A 21470-nucleotide genomic window follows, 5' to 3' on the forward strand; every position below is an offset into this window, starting at 1 on the left:
ACGTGATGCATACTGCTCCGCCGCGCTACGGTCATGAGCCGAGTTACGCCATGTCGCAAGTTTTGTGAGGTGCTTTTTTGATATTTAATGGATCGGATTACATTTTTTTATTTCTCTCCGATATCTGATCCAGTAATTTAGGTCAATATCAGACCGATACTTAATATCAGATCGGTACATCTCTAGTGTAATGGACTTTCACTTGTGCACCTATTCTGTGAAGTACACTTGTGCCGTCTGGACAGACAGCACGATTATTGAATACATTATTGCATGCATTAACTGCTGTTATGTAAAGCAGTGACAATGGATTGAAACAGAAAAAAGCAAAAAAGAAATTGCAAGCATAAAAGGAAAAACACTGTAAATGTAAAAATTCAGTGTCAGTGTTTGCTTTTTCAGTTCACGTTTTTTTTTTTATCTTTCAATTACATTTTGTTTTCAGTATCAAAACCAGATGCTGTTCTGGCTTCATGTTACCCACCCAGGATACCAAGGTTGCCTGAAAATTCCTCTATCGGCAGGCTCTAATAAAAAACCTTGCAACACTCCATTCCTGATCAAAACTTAAATCAGTGTTCATGTGTTTAATGGGACAGTTTACAATGAAATTGTTCAGCCAGTTTTGGGGTGCTGCTGCAAGAAATGCTAAACCCGCTTCTTATTCTAGCTGTTAGCACATGCATGTGGGCCACCCAGCTGTCAAAAATAAGATTCGCACTGGCCCTTTAATGACTGGACCGCTCCATTCATTCCACAGGGGAGAACTCACCAACAAAGAACTAGATATGCCAACGTCTAACATAAATACAAAGAGTCACGGGGGGAAAGTGAAGGACACCACGTAGAAAATCGAGATAAAAGACTGTCTATGCTAAGAGTGGATTTAAAATTAAGTAAAGAAGCAGACAGTCCAAGGCTGCTTTCCCGTTCAGCCGCATCTATCTACTTTATTGCAGGGGCTGAGCCCCCGTCAAGGTAGCCGCAGTAGTGGATCACTAAGCGGAAAACAAGGGTTTTTCCTTTCAAAATAAAAGTAAAAGTAGGCCCAGCTACAGTACATCAAAGGTATCTGTATATTAATTCATTCACTCATCACTCAATTATATTATGCTACAATATTTATTACGACTAGTCTTTTTGATTTTTTTATGCTTTTACATTCATTGTAGTTCATTTTAACTGTTGTTTTTACGATTGGATGCATCTTATGATGCATCTTATGATTGGACTTTATAAAATGCCAGTACGCCAACATAAACAAGTTATCAGAGGTTCACTAAAATCTGTTAGGGTATAATGAATATCTTCTTTGTCCTTTATAAATAGTCAACTATATAAACGTTAACGAGAGTCAAAGTCGACCATAATGCTTGAAGTTGTGACCGGAAGCGGCCTTCGTGCTGCCGCGCAGCCTCACAGCGGTGCTGCTGACTGGAAACAGGATGCTGTCAGGCCGAAGAGACGCTCTGACCTAACGGAGAGAAACCGCAGCATCATCCTTTGTTTTCTGGAGCTGGATATCCAGGTAAGGACAACTAACTAGCTTAGTTGTGATGTTAACCTGTCTGCATTTCATAGCTGCAATGGCTGAAACGGCACTGACACTTCTGATGAAACGCAGGACCTGTCTTTTTTTCTTCATTAGCAGTCTTGTCGTAACTAAGGCTATTGTTCGGGATAATGCGATCCAGTCAGGCGCTGAGGACAAATCATATAACGTAGCACTTATCCGTTGTTCTGACGAAGCCCTATGAGAGGTGCTGATGTGATTTCGTGTGAGGTTAGGGGTGGTGGTGCAGCGCTAGCTTCCAGCGCAGGAGCACACAGGCATTCCGAGGTGTAACATCCATGGCTGTGCTGCTGTGACGGGGGGGGTCGCATTGCATTGCATTGCACTGCACCACCCCCACCACCAGCAGCAGCAGTAGCAACGCGGGGACGCGCGCGCATGCAGGTGTAGTTGGTGTTGTAAACAGCTCGTGACACATGGTGTCACAGATAGGGACACCTCTGAATGCTTTGGGGACGTTTGTCTTCCTCCTCCATGTCACAGTGGCTGTAGATATATCTGCAGTATATGATGCTCATGCTAGCTTTGAGGGAGGAAAATATTGTCTTTTGGTGTGCGCACACTCACTTCTCTCTCTCTCTCTCTCCCCCCCCCCCCCCCCCCTCTCTCTCTCTCTCTCACACACACACACACACACACACCTTTTCACTTACTTGTAGGCTGTTGATTATGCCTGACCATTTTGTGCTTGTTCCACCCTTTAACCATAAGAAACACTGTCCACTTTCATGCTGTCTTTAGCAGTAGGTGGTTCTTTGGCTAGCTGCAGTTACACGGGAAATTCCACCTGTTAGCTGTAATGTCGTGAAGGACTCTCTAAATGACAACAGTGTGGAGCAGAGTCCGTTTGAATCACCAGACCAAAAAGCCGGACCAGTGTAATCAATGTAACCCAGGGATCATACTGACAGTAGATGGCCCTAAACTTTAAGCACTTGTTCTTAAATTCAGCCAAACAGCCAGTGTTACATCTATGTCAGTGTTTGGGAGCATGGTGTAAATGAGCCTTTATACATTTAGTGCTTCGTGTCCACTTTACTGAAAGGAAACGGGGAGAAAAGGCTGCTGTGGCAACAAGTCGCTGTCAGTATCAGTCCAGTTCAACGGGGTAGAAAAGTGCTATATAAGAACCAGTCCATTGACCAGTTTTAGTGTTGAATCCAAATTTACAATGTGTGCTTCATCATCAGTAAGTATGGAGGAGGTCAGGAAAGTGAGTGGCAAACACGTTGGAGGTTCTGCCATGGTTTAGGGTTGTATTTAACCCAGTAGTGTTAAAATTCATGGAATTACGAAAACTGCAAAGTACCATCAGATTTTAGCTACCGTCTGAAAACTGATTTGTTACAGCTTCATTTTTCAGCCTGTGACCCCAATGATCCCAAACACGCTGCCACTGTGGTAAAAGCATTCATGGATTTAAAAACAAAATCAAACACAAGAAACTCAGTGGAACATCAGTCATGGTGTTATTAGTAGTAATACCAAGTGTTAGCTTTCAAGCTTGTTAACATTGTACAAACTCTGTTATGCAGCGTATATAGAACAGAATAATCCTTTAATTGTCCCACAAGGGGAAATTTGGTTGTAACAGCAACAGAAGAAAAGCACTTATACAAACAGAAACACACAATTTTTACAGAACAAATATTTACATCATGGAATCGATTCAGTAAATCACTGTTACACATTTACCTAGTGAAATATAAAGAAATGAGGAAGGGCTGAAGAGGTTTGAACAGAAATGAAATCACTACTGTTACAATATATACTCTAGAACAGCGGTCCCCAACCCCCGGGCCTCGGACCGGTACCGGTCCGTGAGTCGTTTGGTACCGGGCCGCGAGAGTTGAGGCTCAGGTGTGAAATGTCTGGTTTTCAGGGTTTTTATCGGTTTTCAGCGTTATTTTGTTATCGTTTTTATCGTTAACTCGGTTTTCCTGGGTCTTTTCACCTGTGTTATGAATAAATTTTCTGTTTTTTGGTACCGGTACTAGTTTTATTTTTTTGTATTTATCCGCGACACATTAAAGGCCGGTCCATGAAAAAAAAGTCGGTCCGTAGCGCAAAAAAGGTTGGAGACCGCTGGTCTAGTACATGTGCTCAGCTTAAAAATCACAGCCAACAGTACAACAGTGCTTTTTACATTATGGGTAAGTTTACATTCATTAAGCTTGTCACAGAGCAGCAGCTCACCGTCTGCTCTCTGGGCATCATTCCTGCATCTTATAGTCATTTAGGGCAGCAAATAAGTCTTGATCACATAGAGTTTTGTGTGAAACTGTACACAGAATACAGTTTAGTATATAAGATACAGACCAAAAACAATGTCTCTGTATTTTCAGACTGAATAGTACAGTTCATAGTGCAGTGTTTCCCACACAGACATTACTGGGCAGGAACCCCAGGTATGCTTTATGATTTCATTTTTTCATCCTTCTGAGAAAACGGCACCATCAGTTTCCTTATAGGCCAAATTTTTAAGCCCCGTCACTGCTGGACAGGCTCTCATCTTGCAGTCAGATGGACTCTGCTGCCATGGACTGATTCTGGCAGCAGTAGTCAGTGCTTGTACTTGGAAGGTCACTGTCCACAAGCTGCAGGTGGGAGACTGGTTCATGCATTGCTAAGCTGTAGTTCAGTGAGGCTAAAGAAAGTTGCTGCTAACTCCAGGTCAGGATGTTGAAGATTGAGTTTTTGTCATTCAGATTAGACAAAGTTTAATCTGTGAAAATCTCAGGCTCTTTAATCTCCAGCACTTTTCTGCTCTTAGTAACCAAAGTGTGAAAACTGCAGGGGTCAGCAATAACCAGCACGAGTGCGCATCACAGAACTGTTCGTGTTTTGAAGGTTCAAAGTATCTTTACATGAAATGTGAAACACTTTACTTCCAAAATGTCTGAATGTGAAGGACACGTGTCTCACCTTTGTAAATGATGCTGTTCCTGTAAGGACTGCCAGCTCTTCAGTCGTGTACGTTATTAACACCAGAGGAAATTACAGTGGTGTGAAAACGTGTTTGCAAGCTTCCTGAATTCCTGTTTTTTGTATGTTTGTCACACTTCAGTGTTTCAGAGTATCAAGCAAATGTAAACGTTAGACAAAGACAATATAAGTTCCATGTTTTCGCCATTTGTGGATAAATGGCTCGTACTGTGTTTGGCTGAAGTTACACAGCTTTAGCCTTTTCAGACTCAGACCTGAGGGTTGTTTCTCATTTGTTCCTGAATTTTCTTGGATCACCTTATTCTTGATCGAGAACAGGTGTGGCAGTAATCAGCAGCAGCAATGGCCTTTATACATCTAGTGTTTCATGTCCACTTTAAGAAGCCACACTTCCACTGAGTCCATTTCTGATCAGGCTTGAGTGAACACTGTGGTGCAGCTGAAGTACATCTTCATGTCATCTGTTGCTGGGTATTTTAGTCAGGACCACTATAACCAATAGAAAAGGCAGACGTTTTCCATCTGCACCTTCCCAACTTTCCATGTGTATGTACATAGAAAACCAGTTAAAGGGAGAGCAACTATCCTAAAACAGCTATAAGAGACAAGCAGCTTCATACACAGAAGGCTTAAGGTAGCAGTGAAACCACTGGACAACTATTCCAGGAAAACCTTCTGCCCTTCCGTGTGAACGGGAAACCTTGAGGGAGGCCAAGCAGCAGAAAACATGGCCACAGGGAAGCCACTAACTCCTCTGTTTATCCCCAACCAGGAGGTCTGAGTCAGAAGTGAACAATGTTGAATTTGACCAGCGGTTATTGAATCAAATTCTTGCTTTCTTACAGAGTCTAGTTTTTCTTCTCAATGAGCTAAAGTCTGCCTAAAAAAGCAAAAACATGTGTGAAGTGTGTTTGCGTGAAGGCGATGCTTTTTCCGCTTTAAAAGTCAACATCAACATGACTGAAGCTGTTTTTTACAGTGCTGTCATTAACAGTCCTGCACCAGTATTAAGTTAGTTTTCTCACTGTGTGCTCAGCAGTTAACAAGTAGTGTAACTTCCACTCTTCATTCAGATCACTGCTACATTGAGCCAGCATCAAAGAAGCAAGAAGAAAGATGGAAGAGCCCTTTATAAAACCTGACCTTTGCTTTGGTAACACTGCAGAGCTCTCACCTTGCGCTCCCTCTTCATCCTGTGCACACTTAAGTGATGCAATAACCTTTTAAATTTGTCTGGGCAGTCAGTTGCACAGTCTTTGCTTTGTTGTAGAAACAAGCCTAGAGTTTAGTGCTTCCAGCTTCGACTGAGATGTAGATTGAGGAAGTTTTACCTGAGAGCCACAGGTGTCCTTGCTCATAGTGCACAGCTTCTGTCTGTAGCCTTTATGAATTCTGCTGTGAATGATTTAGTCAGGCTGTTTCTCTGCTCTAGCTGGAGCTTTAGATTGCAGTTACCAGGAACAGCTGACAGGGATTTAATCAAATGCATGAGATGATGGGTTCCCAGGTATCTGTGAAGTTACAGACGTCATGTATTAGCAGTTATTGAAAAGTGTTTTCTTTTTTCCAAAGACAGTGCTGCTGCTTCTTCTTCTTTAGAATCAGTTCAGACAATCAGGCTAAACCTACTGCAGCAATGACTTGACCCCTTTAGAAGGAGCACATTCAAATGATGGAGGTAAATGAAGCAAACTGCAGCGACCGCAGTGAAGGCAGGGCTTACTCAGGATGTGACACTACCCAACACTGGAGCGTGCATTGCTGTGCTAAGGGACATTTCCAATAAAGTTTACTGTACAACCAGCTCTGCTGTCAGTGGTGACATACAGAGAGCTGTGCAGAGTAACTGTGAAACAGCACCGACTCTGAATTTGTACTCACCCATGTAAATGATCACCAGTGTCCAGTATTTTTACATTTGGGGCGGTCGTTGTGTCCTTGGGCGAGAGACTTCACCCGTTGCCTACTGGTGGTGGTCAGAGGGCCCGGTGGTGCCAGTGTCCGGCAGCCTCGCCTCTGTCAGTGTGCCCCAGGGTGGCTGTGGCTACGATGTAGCTGCCATCACCAGTGTGTGAATGGGTGGATGACTGGTTGTGTAAAGCGCTTTGGGGTCCTTAGGGACTAGTTTTTACCATTTCCAGTGACTCTCAGATTAAACAATAAAAAGCAGAGTGTGCTACTTTGAGCCTCTCCTCTGTTACAGCTCGGCGTCTGTCTGCATTGTGTGTGTTCTGCAGTTTGAACTGAACATTATTAAGGTGTCTGACAGTGAATGAAGAGCTAATCATGGTCTCTTCCTTTTCTTTGCACTGACACATTTTTGGCAGCGCAGTTGTTAGTAGTAGAGCAGGGCGATATGACCCAAAATATTTATCACGATATAGATTTGAAAATTTGCGATAACGATATAACTGACGATATAATTGACACTAGAAAAAATACTTTACAACTCCTCAACTTTATTAGTGCAAAAAAACCCATCAATGTATTTTCTCTTAAACAAGCAGCTGTTTTTTTTATGTGCATTACAGTTATATAAACTTTAACAATGCAAATGTAAATTCTTTGCTGACAGTTTAACCAAAAGGCATTTCCAGTGGAAATTGGCCAACATATCCTCAGCATAACCATGTATAATATCCTCAAAACTGAAAAAGAGGTTATACACACGCAATACGGTAATATTATGTTGAAGCCTACGATAGCCGTAATGCTCCGACAAGCCATCAAGTGGTGCGGGTTCGTAGCTTAGCAAAGTCGTACTAAACATTTGACAGATTTTCGAGCGCCACATAAAATCGTTTCGAGGTCGGTAAACAAAACCAGGATTAATATATAAGGCACACGGGATTATAAGGGGCTCTGCCGATTTTCAGAAAAATCAAAGGATTGGAAAATATGGCACACTTAAAATCAAACAACACGGTAATAACGACGGCCCGCTAGCATGCTCTACCAAAAATAGTGCTTTGTTGTGTATCTGACGGACGAAAGCCAAACCAGTTCCACACCACTGAAGTTGCAGCATTTTTACAAACCAGTTCTGGTTCATCCGTTTCATTTAACGATCCGCTTTCGCCCTTGTCATTCTCCGTCACCGCCGTGCCTTTTCCGCCATGTGCGTATGAAAACAAAGGCACTGCGCATGCGCGTTTTACCCATATTCTATCGCGATATTTTATTTTAAAATAAAACAATGTTGTTTTTGTGCATAACAAAAAGCTCACAATTGTGCAGTCAAAATGTAAACTAAAAGACGCTGAGCATAATATGAAAGACAGATTTCACAGCTGCTCTGTTCCCAACTTCTACTGTGTGACTGACAGCCTGGAGTTTGAAATCCTCTTTGTAACCACGTCTCTGAACAGTTGCCATTTGTGTCAATAATTAATTAAATGTGTCAAAAATATTTATTTAATTAATTATTTCCCATTTGTATTTAATTATTGCCACATTTAATTAATTATTTAATGGTGTATTTAATTAATTCATTATGGCAGTCCTGGCGTTCCATAGTAAAGCAGCAACACTGATCCTTTTATTAAAGATGAAAGAATTTAGACAGTTTTTAACTCTCAGTAAACCCACAGTGTTCGTTTGACTTTGGACCCAGAATCTCGTCTGTAAGTCTGACGTCACTGACTTACAGACCGGATAAGATAAAGAAGACATTTAAGCATCTGCACGTTTATTTTCTAGAAATGAAAGCAAGACGAACATAGCAGTGTAAAGGCAGTATCCAATGAAACTGAAGTTTATATTCAGCATTTGTACAGAGGAAAAATAAGGCTTTTTTGCATGTTTTTAGGCCACCAGCTTTTTAGCAGGACAAGCACAGAGATGAGTCCACTGTCAGAGGCCATAAGAAGATCATTTGTAACCTTCACTAAAGCTGTTTCTGTGCTGTGATGAGCTCTGAAACCTGACTGAAACTCTTCAAATAAACCTCTGCAGATGATCTGTTAGCTGTTTGACAACTACTCTTTCAAGGATGTTTGATATAAAGGAAGGTTGGAGATTGGCCTATAATTAGCTAAGACTGCTGGGTCTAGAGATGCTTTTTGAGTAAAGGTTTAACTACAGCCAGCTTGAAGGCCTGTGGTACATAGCCGATTAATTTTTAAAACACCTGATGGCTTAGCATTTAGCGTCACAGTGAGACATTTATATATAACCTAACTGTAATCCTGACACTAAAACCACATTTTGAGCCTCAAACATGCCTTCAAACTTGTGGGGACGGCATTTCGTCCCCATTACTGACTGTTAGTCCCGACAAGTATAGTAGCATGTAGGGCTGCCACAAACGATTATTTTGATAGTCGACTAGTCACCGATTATTTTTGCGATTAGTCGACTAATCAGATCATCATCCATTAGACGTAAAACTACAGATGATAGTTTATTAAATTTTAATGAAATTTGCAGATTGTTTCGGTGAAGTTTAATAAACTCCTTGCTATCTAAAATATAACAGGACACTGGAGTATATTCTGGAGCATCTCACACTTCTGATAATCAGCTGTCTGCTTGACGTTTATTCAGCTGTGTAAAAACTATAACTTTAATCTCAGACAAACTGATTTACTCAGGAACAAATAAAATACTAAAAAAAAGCCAAACAATAACATTTTAAGTTATCTAAGTGACTCATATATATTTAACCTGAGTAGTGAAAGACGGCGGTGGGTTTGAAAACGATTTGCGGGGAGTCCAGTGTTCTCACGGCGCTAGTGACCTAGCCCCCGGCTCGCTAACGAGCTAGTGGGTAACAGATGTCTCCGAAAACGTCGGAGCGCTTTTGAAAATATGCGGTGTCCTGATAAACTGAGCAGATATTTGAGGTTTACACAGCTACATTCTCGCCTGAAAATATGTTAAACGTTTATTTTGTGACCCAGAAAGAATAATAAGAGTAATATTAGAACTAACCAGCTGCCGCCATTGTTGGCAGCCCTAGTAGCATGTCAATTTTCTGTCCTCACAAAGATGTCTAAATATGTGTACACACACACACACACACACACACACACACACACACACACACACACACACACACACACACACACACACAGGACCCAGTCTCTGTAACTATTTTATTACTTTTTTATGACAAACAAATGACAAAGTAACATAATCAGTTGCTTGTCCATTCGCGATGTGGAGTCTTAACTGTTGATCTGATCTGCAGCTTCTGTCAACTTGGCAAAGTGGTTGATTAATGACTTTATGCATGCTGCAGGTTTAGATGAAGTATGTCTGTGAAGGTTCTCAGTCATCCAGGTCATTGTAGTCTAAGGAGCTTGGAAAGAAAAGCGTCTGGACTTCTTTGAGTTGCTTGAAGACGTTTCACCTCTCATCCGAGAAGCTTCTTCAGTTCTAGGGTCACATGTTGGAGAGTCCCAGATTTAAGCCGTGTAGGAGCAACCCACTGAGAGGGACAATGGACCCCCTAATGATCCTCTACCTAATCACATGAGCCAAGGTGTGAAAATGGGTGTAGGTCGTCACAATGGGTTAACGCCCACTCACATCCTGGGCCATCTGACCTCAGAAAATCACATGGTGGGGTGGGGCTAGGTTTCACAATGAGCTCACCCGAAACCTTGGCTGATTGTGCCCTACACCCATATTTGGTTGTAAAGGTGTTGTCGTTGTGCTGTTGTCCACCTCAGTGTGTAAACAAAACAAAAAAACAACGATTGGGAATAATACTTTCTGAAGGGATTTGGATAACAGAATTTAAAACACAGCGATTGTAGACTTTCATTTCTTTCTTTTTATGATTTTCTTTTATTGTTTATGATGTTTTTTTATATCTTTATTTTAATGGTTTCACCTTGTCCTTTAGTCACAGTGTAATAATATTAGAGACAGCGTTTTACTTTGCAGTTATTTTTGTGTGTATCCATGGAAATAAATCCTCCATGAGCCATCTGTCACATGCTCTCCATGTTGCAGAGACTATGTATGTGCATGAGGCGCACTACCTGTCAAATGTGTGAGCTGATTTTACCTAGGAAGTAGGATCCACACACAGCCTCACTCTCTCTTTGTCTCACACACACACTTGCAGTTGAAGAATACATTAACTCAGCTTCCTTCTTGTACTTGCTGGACTCTTTCAGGTAATTTAAGATTAGAATCTGATGGGTCACATCAGGGCGTCTGGGTGAAAATGAATCCAGGGATGTGTGAGCATCAGGCAGATGAAGTGGGGGAGGGGCTTTTACATGTCTACTCCAATCAGATTAGAGATGTTAAATCTTTCTGCTTTGCCATCCTTGGAAAACATGGCAAGCACTGTCATCAGTCTGTGCTTCAGTTCAGACTGCAATTCATGAATGGATGCTGCAAGTATTCCCTGGTTCAGGGCAACAACAAGTACCACTCCTAGGGATGGGAATCGAGAACTGGTTCTCTACAAGAACGAGTAGTTCAATTTAAGGTTGGGCGACTGGACGAATATATTGAAGATAGGCTGAGCCTTCCGCTGATCGTTTTTACAAGAGTGATTTATTTATTTGCCCATGAGTAAGTTTGCTAAAAATGTTGGTTGAAGCTAAGAGAAGCAGTCAACCGTAAAAATAATAGCGCTGTTTTAACAGCATCCTCTTCCAGCTGCGAACAAATGCAGCAATTCATTTACTCGGGTGGGGCGATCGTGGCTCAAGAGTTGGGAGGTCGCCTTGTAATTGGAAGGTTGCCGGTTCGAGCCCCGGCTTTGACAGTTTCGGTTGTTGTGTCCTTGGGCAAGACACTTCACCCGTTGCCTACTGGTGGCTGTGGCTACAATGTAGCTGCCATCACCAGTGTGTGAATGTGTGTGTGAATGGGTGGATGACTGGATATGTAAAGCGCTTTGGGGTCCTTAGGGACTAGTAAAGCACTATACAAATACAGGCCATTTACCATTTACTCAGACTCATAACAGAAAGAAAGAAAGGAGTTCAGAAAACATATTATTACAAAAAAACCCAAAACACAATGGTGGGGAGGGAAACAAAGAAGAAATGGCTTCTTTTTTCCACTATAACTGTGTTTACAGGCCGTTCCAGTGTTTATGTGTTTTACACACTCGACCAAACAACAAATACAAAATTAAACACAAAGTAAGTTAAAAATGTCTCTGCCAGCGAACATAAAAAGAATCTCTGACGTAAAGTTAAGTCTTTTGTGCGATTTGGTGCATCTCAAATAAATAAATGAGTAATCCAAAAAGTATCTATGTTAATACTGAAACAAGCAAGATAAGAAGGTGAAATATTCCCTCCAAACAAAACGTACAAATTTGAAACGCGCAAATCAGTCCATACATGATTACATTGCTCTGCCCATCAAAAAGTCTGCATGAATATATCGCCTATCATCGGTTATTGGACTGTCAGTTGGAAACTTTTTACATATCGCCCAAGAACCCAAAGTGAAAGCTGAATGAATGTTAACCCCAACCCAGCAACCAGACACCGAAACTGGGTCTACATATACATGTATATATGTGCGTGTGTGTGTGTGTATACCAGCCAAGGTGTACTCTCAGTGGCAGAGGAACAATATGAAATCGGCACCACCAAGGCAGGAGACGGCGCAATATTGGAAGAGCATATGGGAGAAGGACGCAACTCATAATGGCAATGCTCAGTGGCTAGTGGATCTAAGAGCAGACCACAGCAACCTCCCTGAACAGGGTCCAGTAACCATGCTGGTTGACGAGAGACACCCAGAATGGCTAACCAAAGGCCGGATGGTCCTGATCCTCAAGGACCCCCCAGAAGGGACCGGTCCCCTCCAACTACCGACCAATAACCTGCCTCAGCACCACGTGGAAGCTCCTGTCAGGCATCATAGCTGCTAAGATGAACAGGCACATGGGTCAATACATGAGTACGGCACAGAAAGGGATGGGCAAGAATACCAAAGGCGCAAAACACCAGCTACTGATAGACCAAGCAGTCAGCCTAGACTGCAAGACTAGGCTGACCAGCCTGTGCACTGCCTGGATTGATTGCAAGAAGGCCTATGACTCAATGCCCCACACCTGGATCCTGGAATGCCTAGAACTATATAAGATCAACAGGACCCTAAGAGCCTTCATCAGGAACTTAATGGGGATGTGGCGGACAACACTAGAGGCCAACTTCAAGCCCATAGCACCAGTCATTATCACGTGCAGGATCTACCAAGGAGATGCTCTGTCCCCACTGCTGTTCTGCATAGGCCTGAACCCCCTCAGTGAGATCATTGACAAGACTGGCTACGGATACCGACTACGGAACGGAGCAGTTGTCAGACACCTCCTGTACATGGATGACATCAAGCTGTATGCCAAGAGTGAACGAGACATCGATTCACTGATCCACACCATCAGTATATACAGCAATGAGATCGGAATGTCTTTCGGACTGGAGAAGTGTAGTCGGATGATAATAAAGAGATGGAAGGTAGTCAGAACTGAGGGGATCGAACTACCAGAAGGTAACATTGCAGACATAGAGGACAGTTACAAGTACCTGGGGATCCCACAGGCAAATGGGAACGATGAAGAGGCCGCTAGAAAGGCTGCAACCACCAAGTACCTGCAGAGGGTCAGGCAAGTCCTGAGGAGTCAGCTGAACGGTAAGAACAAGAAGTCCTGAGGTCAAAATGGGAGACGCCCCCAAGGGTGATGGAGAATGTCCGAGCTAAGGTCCTGTGGGACTTCCAGTTACAGATGGACAAAATGGTGGTGGCTAACCAACCGGATATAGTGGTGGTAGACAAACAGAAGAAGACAGCCGTAGTGATCGATGTAGCGGTTCCCAATGACAGCAACATCAGGAAGAAGGAACACGAGAAATAAAGGGCTCAGAGAAGAACTCGAAAAAATGTGGACAGAGGTGTAACAGCGATCCCAGTGGTAATCGGAGTACTCGGTGCGGTGACTCCCAAACTAGTCGAGTGGCTCCAGCAGATTCCAGGAACAACAATCGGAGATCTCTGTCCAGAAGAGCGCAGTCCTGGGAACAGCTAAGATACTGCGCAGGACCCTCAAGCTCCCAGGCCTCTGGTAGAGGACCAGAGCTTGAAGAGTAGACCGCCCGCATAGGCAAGTGGGGAATTTTTAATTTTTTTAAAATATTCTCATTCAGCAGTCAGCGTACAAGTTATTGAACCTTGCATTGGCCTCTATGCTTATATAGTGACCATTGCAGGGAGAATTCCTCGGCATAGTGGAGGTGGAGCATCCCCACACTGACTCCTGAAATCTGACATGCATGTGTTCATCACGGTGTGTTAGTGCCATTCATTTGGTGAGTTAATAACATTACATAACAGCTTTTTTCAGCAGTGTCTGCAGTACTGTGAGGGAACTGAGGCTGGAGAGTTCATCTGTGTTCTCAGTTAGAGGCCTGTCACAGTATCTGTATAGGACCCACAGCATCTTAGCACATGTGTGCAGGAGATTTGAAATGTACTGTTTACCCTTTATCTACCTCATACCTTTATCTAATAAACTTAAACTAGTGCTAACACTGGTGAATATTGTGAGGATTGTTTTGTTCCAGCTAATGTCTAAATTGCAGAGGAAGATATGCAGATTATTACTATTTATCTTTTTTAGAGGAATCTTGTTTGCTTGTCTTATGTTTAGTTTGCAGTAGGGCTGCATTTTTACTCGTAAAGTGGACTGGTACTTATTGCAGATTAAGGGATTTTTTTGTGTCCAAATTACAGTCCCTAGGGTTTCTCTGTGTCCGTTTCAATGTATATGTGTAGCAGCTGGATTGAGGCCATCAAAACCACAAGTTTTTCACAAGGCTGTCAGTTTATTTGTGGCACAAACCCTGCCTGGATTAACACGTGCTGCTTTGACTTGGCTCTCAGCACTCTAATGTCTCTGATCCCAGTCAGTCTGTATGTACAGAATAGAATAGAAATAGAAATATCCTTGAATTTCCCCAGTGAGGGACGATAAAGTGTTCCAGTAGAAGAGTGACCAGCATGGAGCAAAAATAAGGAATAAGAGACTGTATGGTCTCTTAAGTGAAATTTAAAACATAAGAAAGAAAAATACTTTACTGTTATTAAAAATAGCATACTTGGATTCAAAGAAATGTGCAACGGAGTAGGGTAATTGTTTTTAAAAAGAATGTACAAAATGTGCTGTATATTTGTGCTTAAAAATCCGAGACTTTTTACAGACAATGGAAAAACGAGGGGGCATCCTAGGACAGAGCTGGCCTTCTTGATTAGCTTATCCAGCCACTTCCTCTCAGCTGTAGATATGCTGCTGTTCCAACACACAACACCACAGAAGATGGCTGACGCTACCACAGAGTCAGAAAAGGTCTTCAGCAGCATCCCTTACACTCCAAAAGATCTCAGTCTCCTCAGTAGGTAGTCTGCTCTGACCCTTTCTGTAAAGTGTGCATATATGTTTGGAAGTGTGGCAAAACACGTTCTTGTGAACGTTGTGGCGACTGTGGGTGAATAGTGCAACACAATAGTGACATAACCTGCAAGATACAGTGATAAAACTTTACAGGTGTGTAGAACAAGTTTAAAGAAGAAAGAAGTGCTACAAAATGAGATTACGGGATTAGAAACTTATGTTGAACATAACCTGCTCCCACTCAAGTTATATTCAGACATTTGGTTTAATGTGCCATCTTTTCAGTTGATTCTTTTGTTTCACGTCCAGTATACACTCACCAGCCTGTTTAACTGCTCATTAACACACATATCTAATCAGCCAATCACATGGCAGCAATGTAAATTTGTAGACATGGTCAAACATGGTCATGATGCTGAAGTTCAAACTGAGCGTCATAATGAGGAAGAAATGAGATTTTAAAAAATATCCAAGTTTTTAAAAAAAGGCAGCATAAAAAGTACACACTGTGGGTGCTGTGGGTACTTTAAGTGTTTTTAACACTCAGTTTCACTTTATCTCTTTGTTTGTTAAAACCTCACTGTTCTCTACAGCTGCTGATGGACCAGCAGCAGCACAAGCAACAGTGTCCCATAGATCGGTTGAACCACATTTGGACACTGCCTACAAATGGCAACAGATACCCTCTTCTCATAGATGGGCTGTCCATGGCCCCCTATAGTCTGCCAGCGGAGAACCATGCTGAGCTCTGAACTCTTATGAATGCATCAGGACCAACTCAGGGTTCAGTGTCTTGCCCAAGAATACTTTAGCATGCAGACTGGAACAGCCAGAGATTGAACCAGCAACCTTCTGAATAATAGATGCTATAGTCTGCTACTCTTCAGTCTCCTCCTAGAAATATCCTGAAAGAAAGAACAAAGAAGAAGGAATCTTTTTATAGCAGTTTCCAAGTTGTTTACTGAGCCACTTAATCTCTGAACAGTAATTTCCGTTGACACGAGTCCAATAAGTTGAGGTGGTGAAGAAAAAGCTGTTCTGTAGAAGTGCTGTGATTAAAGCAGTAGGGTAAGTCTGCTTGTAAGATGTGATCTGTGTCTTTGGTAAACCCATTAGCTCCAGCACACAGCTTATCTTGTCTCCCTTATCTGACCCAGGGCTTCTTCAGCCTTCTATTGCCACTCTTTTTGCTTACTTTCTGCAGGTTTCTTCATGAACCTTGTTAAATTTGCCTGAAAATTGTAGTTTGCTCAAAGAGATGATGCCAGTTTTTGCCTGACTCGGGCAACAATGTGTACAGTAATCGTGTGCTTCATAATTCGCCAAGTCATCAAATGTGTGGAATTTAGCAGACTTATGGTAAGTCTGCAAATTAAATGTTGCAGAATATTAGTCTTACTATACAGTTAGTTCCACAATTTGTTGGTCAGCAACACAGTTTTTGTCACGTTGCCTCTGTCCACCACCACAGTGGATTTTAAAGTGCAGACTTACAGCTTTAATTTGAGATGTTCAACAAAAGATTTGGCTTAACTGTTTATAAATTGCAGCCATTTTTTTCACGGTCCCCCATATTTGGAGCATCAATGGGACTTGGACAGTTGAGTGGCAAGCATGTCCAGTGCCCTTTGTTATTATCTGAAGTTAAAGAGATATTGGTGCAAATGAGCAAAGCACTCATTGGTCTGAAACAAAAACTGTGTGTGTGAGAGAGAGAGAGCAAAAAATCTGTTAGATTTTACAAAAGAATGGATGAACTGTTCAGCTACAACACAAGGCCTGAAAGAGCACTGCAGAAACTGAGGTGTACAATCACAGATTCATTTCCTTGGTTAAGACAACCAACTTCACAATATCTAACCATGATAAGAAGCCTCTCGAGAAGGCAGGAATGAATGGAAATACAAAGTTTAGGTGAAACAAGCTGAAAACGTCTGGTGTGTAGACTTCATAGGAATCATGTAAAACCTTCACAGTTCTGAGAGGTGAAAAACAGTCTTTGGACAAATTAATCCAAGATGAACTTGTACTAATGTTGGAAAGACAAAAGCACAGAGAAGGAGAGGAACGGTCCATGATCCAAATATCTGTCAAACATAGTGGAGGTAATGTTGTAGTGTTGCCAGTGGAACTCAGCATAGTGTTGATTCATGATGTGAATGCTGATAGAAGCAGAAGCATGAATTGTGATTTGTACAGGGTTTTACTCTTTGCTCGGGTTCAGACTGATGCTTTCCAGGGCTTCTCAGAACAGATGGATACTGACCCCAAATATGCTACAAAAGCAACCCAACAGAGCAGCTTCAGCTACTGAGGACAAAACTAAAGACGAGGACCCGCAAATGGGCAGCAACTGAAGATGGCTGCAGTAAAAGTGTGACAGAACATCGCAAGGAAAGCAGCATTTGGTGATGTCCATGGGTTCAAGACTTCAGGCAGTCAATTTTCACCTAAGTATGGAAAACAATCCTTATATTTGAAATGGTCCTAGTTTGTCCACATAGTTGTCAGCAGTGTTGGTCAAGTTACTTGAAAAAAGTAATCAGTAACTAATTACTGATTACTTCTCCAAAAAAGTAATCCCGTTACTTTACTGATTACTTATTTTCTAAAGTAATTGATTACTTAGTTACTTAGTTACTTTTTAAAAACACGATTTACAACCTGAATAGGTGATAAAGCTTTATGCATCAAGCAAAAATTTAATTATCTGCAACATTCTCTGACTGGAAGAAATTAGTTTAACATTTAAACCTATTTTCTGCACATTCCAGCACATAAAATAAAATATTTTTTGTGTTTACACTCAGTCTTTCAAATAGATGCAAGTAAAACACAGCAGAAAATAAATAAAATCAAAGACTCAGCGCTCCTGTTGCTCTATTTTCACCTGTAAAGCAGGAGTGGGGCAGGCGGAGGTTTACCCTGGTGCAGGTGTGCCGCGGTCAGTGGAAGAATCCGCGAGTTTCTCTGTGAGTTTCCCATTACGTCGTTGTGCACTCGGAGCTTGTTTGGGGGGGGGTTCGGTGTAAAAAGAAGTTTTCTTCCCACGCACAGCGGACACTAAAGTTTTGGTCACTTTTTATGGAGTCAAACTCAAAGTAAGGTCAGTACTTCCACGCTTTAAACGCTGCACGCTCATACTCTCTCCCGCACTCGATATATGATCCATTGTTGATCTGCACACAGCTGTTGTCACTAACGTCACACTCGCTTACGTCACTGTCATGAGACATTCTCACAAAAAAATCACGGTTTTAGTAACGCAGTAACGCAGCGTTCCTACGGGAAAGTAACGGTAATCTAATTACCGTTTTTGCAATAGTAATCCCTTACTTTACTCGTTACTTGAAAAAAGTAATCAGATTACACATCTCTGGTTGTCAGCCTCTAACAAGTGGAGAAAATCACTGAAAGACCTAAAAGATGAACCTAACATTTTTGTAAAACCCCTTGAATTAGGCTGCTCGTATTGTTTATTTGATTTCCGATCCATTGTGGTGGCGTTCAGAGGCGAAACTACAACAGCTGGATTTGTGCTGCCTGACCTCAACCCTTCCAGTGCCCCTAGTTTGGGCCCTTGTTGTGGGAATGAGTATCTAAATAGTCTGAAGTTTCAGTATGACGTTTAAACAATTTTTGTACTGTGGTCACATTTCCAGAAGAAATAAATTATTCCGATTTGTTTTTCGTGTAGTGTAGCCTATACATTCTCCTTCCAGCCTCTCTCTCTATTATTAAAAGACGATGTTGCTGCACGTTGCCTCGACAGAGATCTTAGTTATATGAAAATGTAAGAATGCTAACACACACATACTCACGCTCTGCTTGGAAGAGCCGTAATAGGATTAGAGAGAACTGGAAGTGCAACTGGAACAGAGACAGAGAAACGGGGAGGTGACAGAGTGGGTCATCCACAGTGGAGCATATAGTGAGACATGTTATGTTTAGGCTCCAGTCTGGGCAAAGTTGGGTTTCTGGTTAATGTAAACACAAACAGAATCCAATGATTTGCAAATCTCATAAATCTTTATTTTGTTTTATCAAATCTTCGCTGAGAAAATATATAATTGTAAACAGGATGTTTGGAATTTAGCAGCAACACGTGCCAAAAAAGTTGGGATGGGGCAGCAAAATGTTATTTTGTATTAGTAGAGCTCCAAAACTGTGGAACAATTTCAGTGGAATGCAAATAGTGTGAATATCTCATCCTCCAAAGTCATACGTTCAGGAGAAATCTCTGTGCATGAGGGGCAAGGCTGAAAATCAGCATTAGATCCCGAATGGTCTTCAAGTCCTCAGGCAGTATTGCATTAAACACAGATGTGATTCTGTGATTAAATCAGTACATGGGCTCAGGAACAGACAGAAATCACTGTCTGTGAACACAGAAGCCATCATCTCTGGACCAAAGCCGGACCGCCAGACCAAAATGGATCGAAACATGGACACTACGTCCTCTAGACTAAAGAGGAGAAGGACCATCCAGCTTGCCATCAGCACTCACTTCAAGAACACCTGTATCTTTGGTGGTGTGGGGGTGCGTTAGTGCCTCTGGAGTTGGCAGTTTTAGAGCAGCATATACTCCCACCCAGATAGATGTGTTTCAGAAAGCACCTTGCTGAGCTGGCCTGTCTGCAGTGCAGGCCTTTAACCACCTGAGAACATTTGGAGCATCATAAAGTGAAAAATATGACAAAGACACAGGACTGCTGAGCAGCTATAATCCTCTATCAGACACGAATGGGACAACATTCCTCTGTCCCAAAAGTCCAGCAGCTGCTCTCCTCGGTTCCCACAAGTTTGTGGAGTGATGTTAAAGAAGAGGAGATGCTACAGAGTGGGAAGCATGACCCTGCCCCAACTGTCTGAGATGTGCTGCTGCCATCAAATTCAAATATTACATATTTTTCTTGAAATTATTTGTTTTCTCAGTTTAAACGTTTGATATGTTTCCTATGTTGAATAGATTGAAAGATTTGTAAATCAGATTTACAGCAAACAGCACTCAAACCTTTTTGGAATTGGAGTTGGCTTACCTCTGTTTTCTCTCCTTTCTGTTGTGTGTCCTGGTCCACTTTCCCCCATCAGCTCACATCACTGTGTGCTTTGCTAATTTGAGCCTCTTTTCCTTTTCCTCCCACACACTCAGCAGGCACTGAGGTGGACAGGCTGCCACAGAGCAGGAGCCCACAGCATTCTTCTTCACATGTGACAGACCCCGATCCTCTTTCAAATTCTATGTTCTCAACATACAGTTAAATCTTCAGGAGCGTTTCCACCAGATGACCTCTGTGTGGGGGTGGGCTCTAAGGCCCCCCTACTGGACAAGAGGGAGCTGCTAAATATAAGGCTGGGGGTGGGGGGTGGGCAAGCAGCTGACTCAAAACACAACTTGGATTTGAGAATTTTAACAGATTTGTTGGTAGTTTGCTAACTAATTTTACAGTACTCTGTTTTCCTTTTGGTCAGCTTCAGTAACTTAGATGAGGAAAAACATCTTTGGGGAAAACAGACTCTGTGGCATGTTGTGGAGAATTTAAAGTCCAAGAGCTGATGAATTAATCATGATATAAATTGTTAAGACGTTCACATCATTCACAGCATCATTACTGCTGCTGTTGTGTTATAAGTCTTTAAAAAAAAACAAAAAAATGGGGTTGGTGTGGGCTTAATATTGTTATAAGTTTTATTCACTTTATATTGTAAGGCAAAAACTCCATAATAAAGAGAAAACCCCAACCAGATGACCCCCTATGAGCAAGCACTTGACGACTGTGGGAAGGAAAAACTCCCTTTTAACAGGAAGAAACCTCCAGCAAAACCAAGGGAGGGACAATTATCTGCCGTGAGCAGTTAGGGGTAAGGGGAGGGGGACGGGACAAAGCTGTTGAAGAGAGCCAGATATTAATAATAACCAATGATTAAATGCAGAGCGGTGTATAAACACAAAGAAACAGCATCATGGGAAGCCCCCAGCAGGCTTAGACCTGTTGAAGTTCATGGTCAGCTAATGCAGCCCTAACTATAAGCTTATTTCTCTGTGTATATCTATCGCTTTGAAGCAGCCTTGGTATCTTTGGGTGGATAGTATGCGTATCAAAAGTTCAGCGGTTTAATCCCCTGTTCCTCCAGCCTGTGTATCAACATGTCTTTGAGTAAGAACCTAAACCCCAAACCGCCCCTCATGCATTGCATGCAATGCAGCATGCTTATATATCAATATGCTGCACAAACAACCTGCCAGAAAACCTGCTACTGCAGTCCACTGCAGAGTTAACAATGTTTTTGACAAACGTTTTTGAGTGTTGCTGACTTTAACGGTGTAGGTGTTCTGTTGTTTTTTCTCCTTCTGAATGTACAGAAGCACTACTGCTGTGTAGTTTTAGTATAGCTAGCAGGTTATTTGGTGGGACTCCAGCTCCCACTGAGTGACCATCTGGACCTCTGAGCTGGTGCATGTACGCCACATACCACTCACACACTCACCACTGTGAGTCACTGATGTAGAACCAATCAGCACAGGCCCAGATGATGTCAGCTAGTAAATGAGGTAGGCTGGGACCAGGAAGAACTAAA

General features: G+C 42.2%; 1 protein-coding gene across 1 annotated transcript in view; it reads left to right on the plus strand.

The window, feature by feature from the left end:
* The first annotated feature begins 1382 nt into the window (after window positions 1-1382).
* The window catches only part of fam110b (family with sequence similarity 110 member B), a 57218-nt gene continuing 37130 nt past the window's right edge, over window positions 1383-21470 (plus strand). Inside the window, exon 1 of the mRNA XM_026148438.1 lies at window positions 1383-1528. The gene's annotated coding sequence lies outside the window, so the exon portion shown is untranslated. The remainder of the gene's footprint in view (window positions 1529-21470) is intronic.

Source organism: Astatotilapia calliptera, chromosome 18 (assembly GCF_900246225.1).
Source record: "Astatotilapia calliptera chromosome 18, fAstCal1.2, whole genome shotgun sequence".
Classification (NCBI taxonomy): Eukaryota; Metazoa; Chordata; class Actinopteri; order Cichliformes; family Cichlidae; genus Astatotilapia; species Astatotilapia calliptera.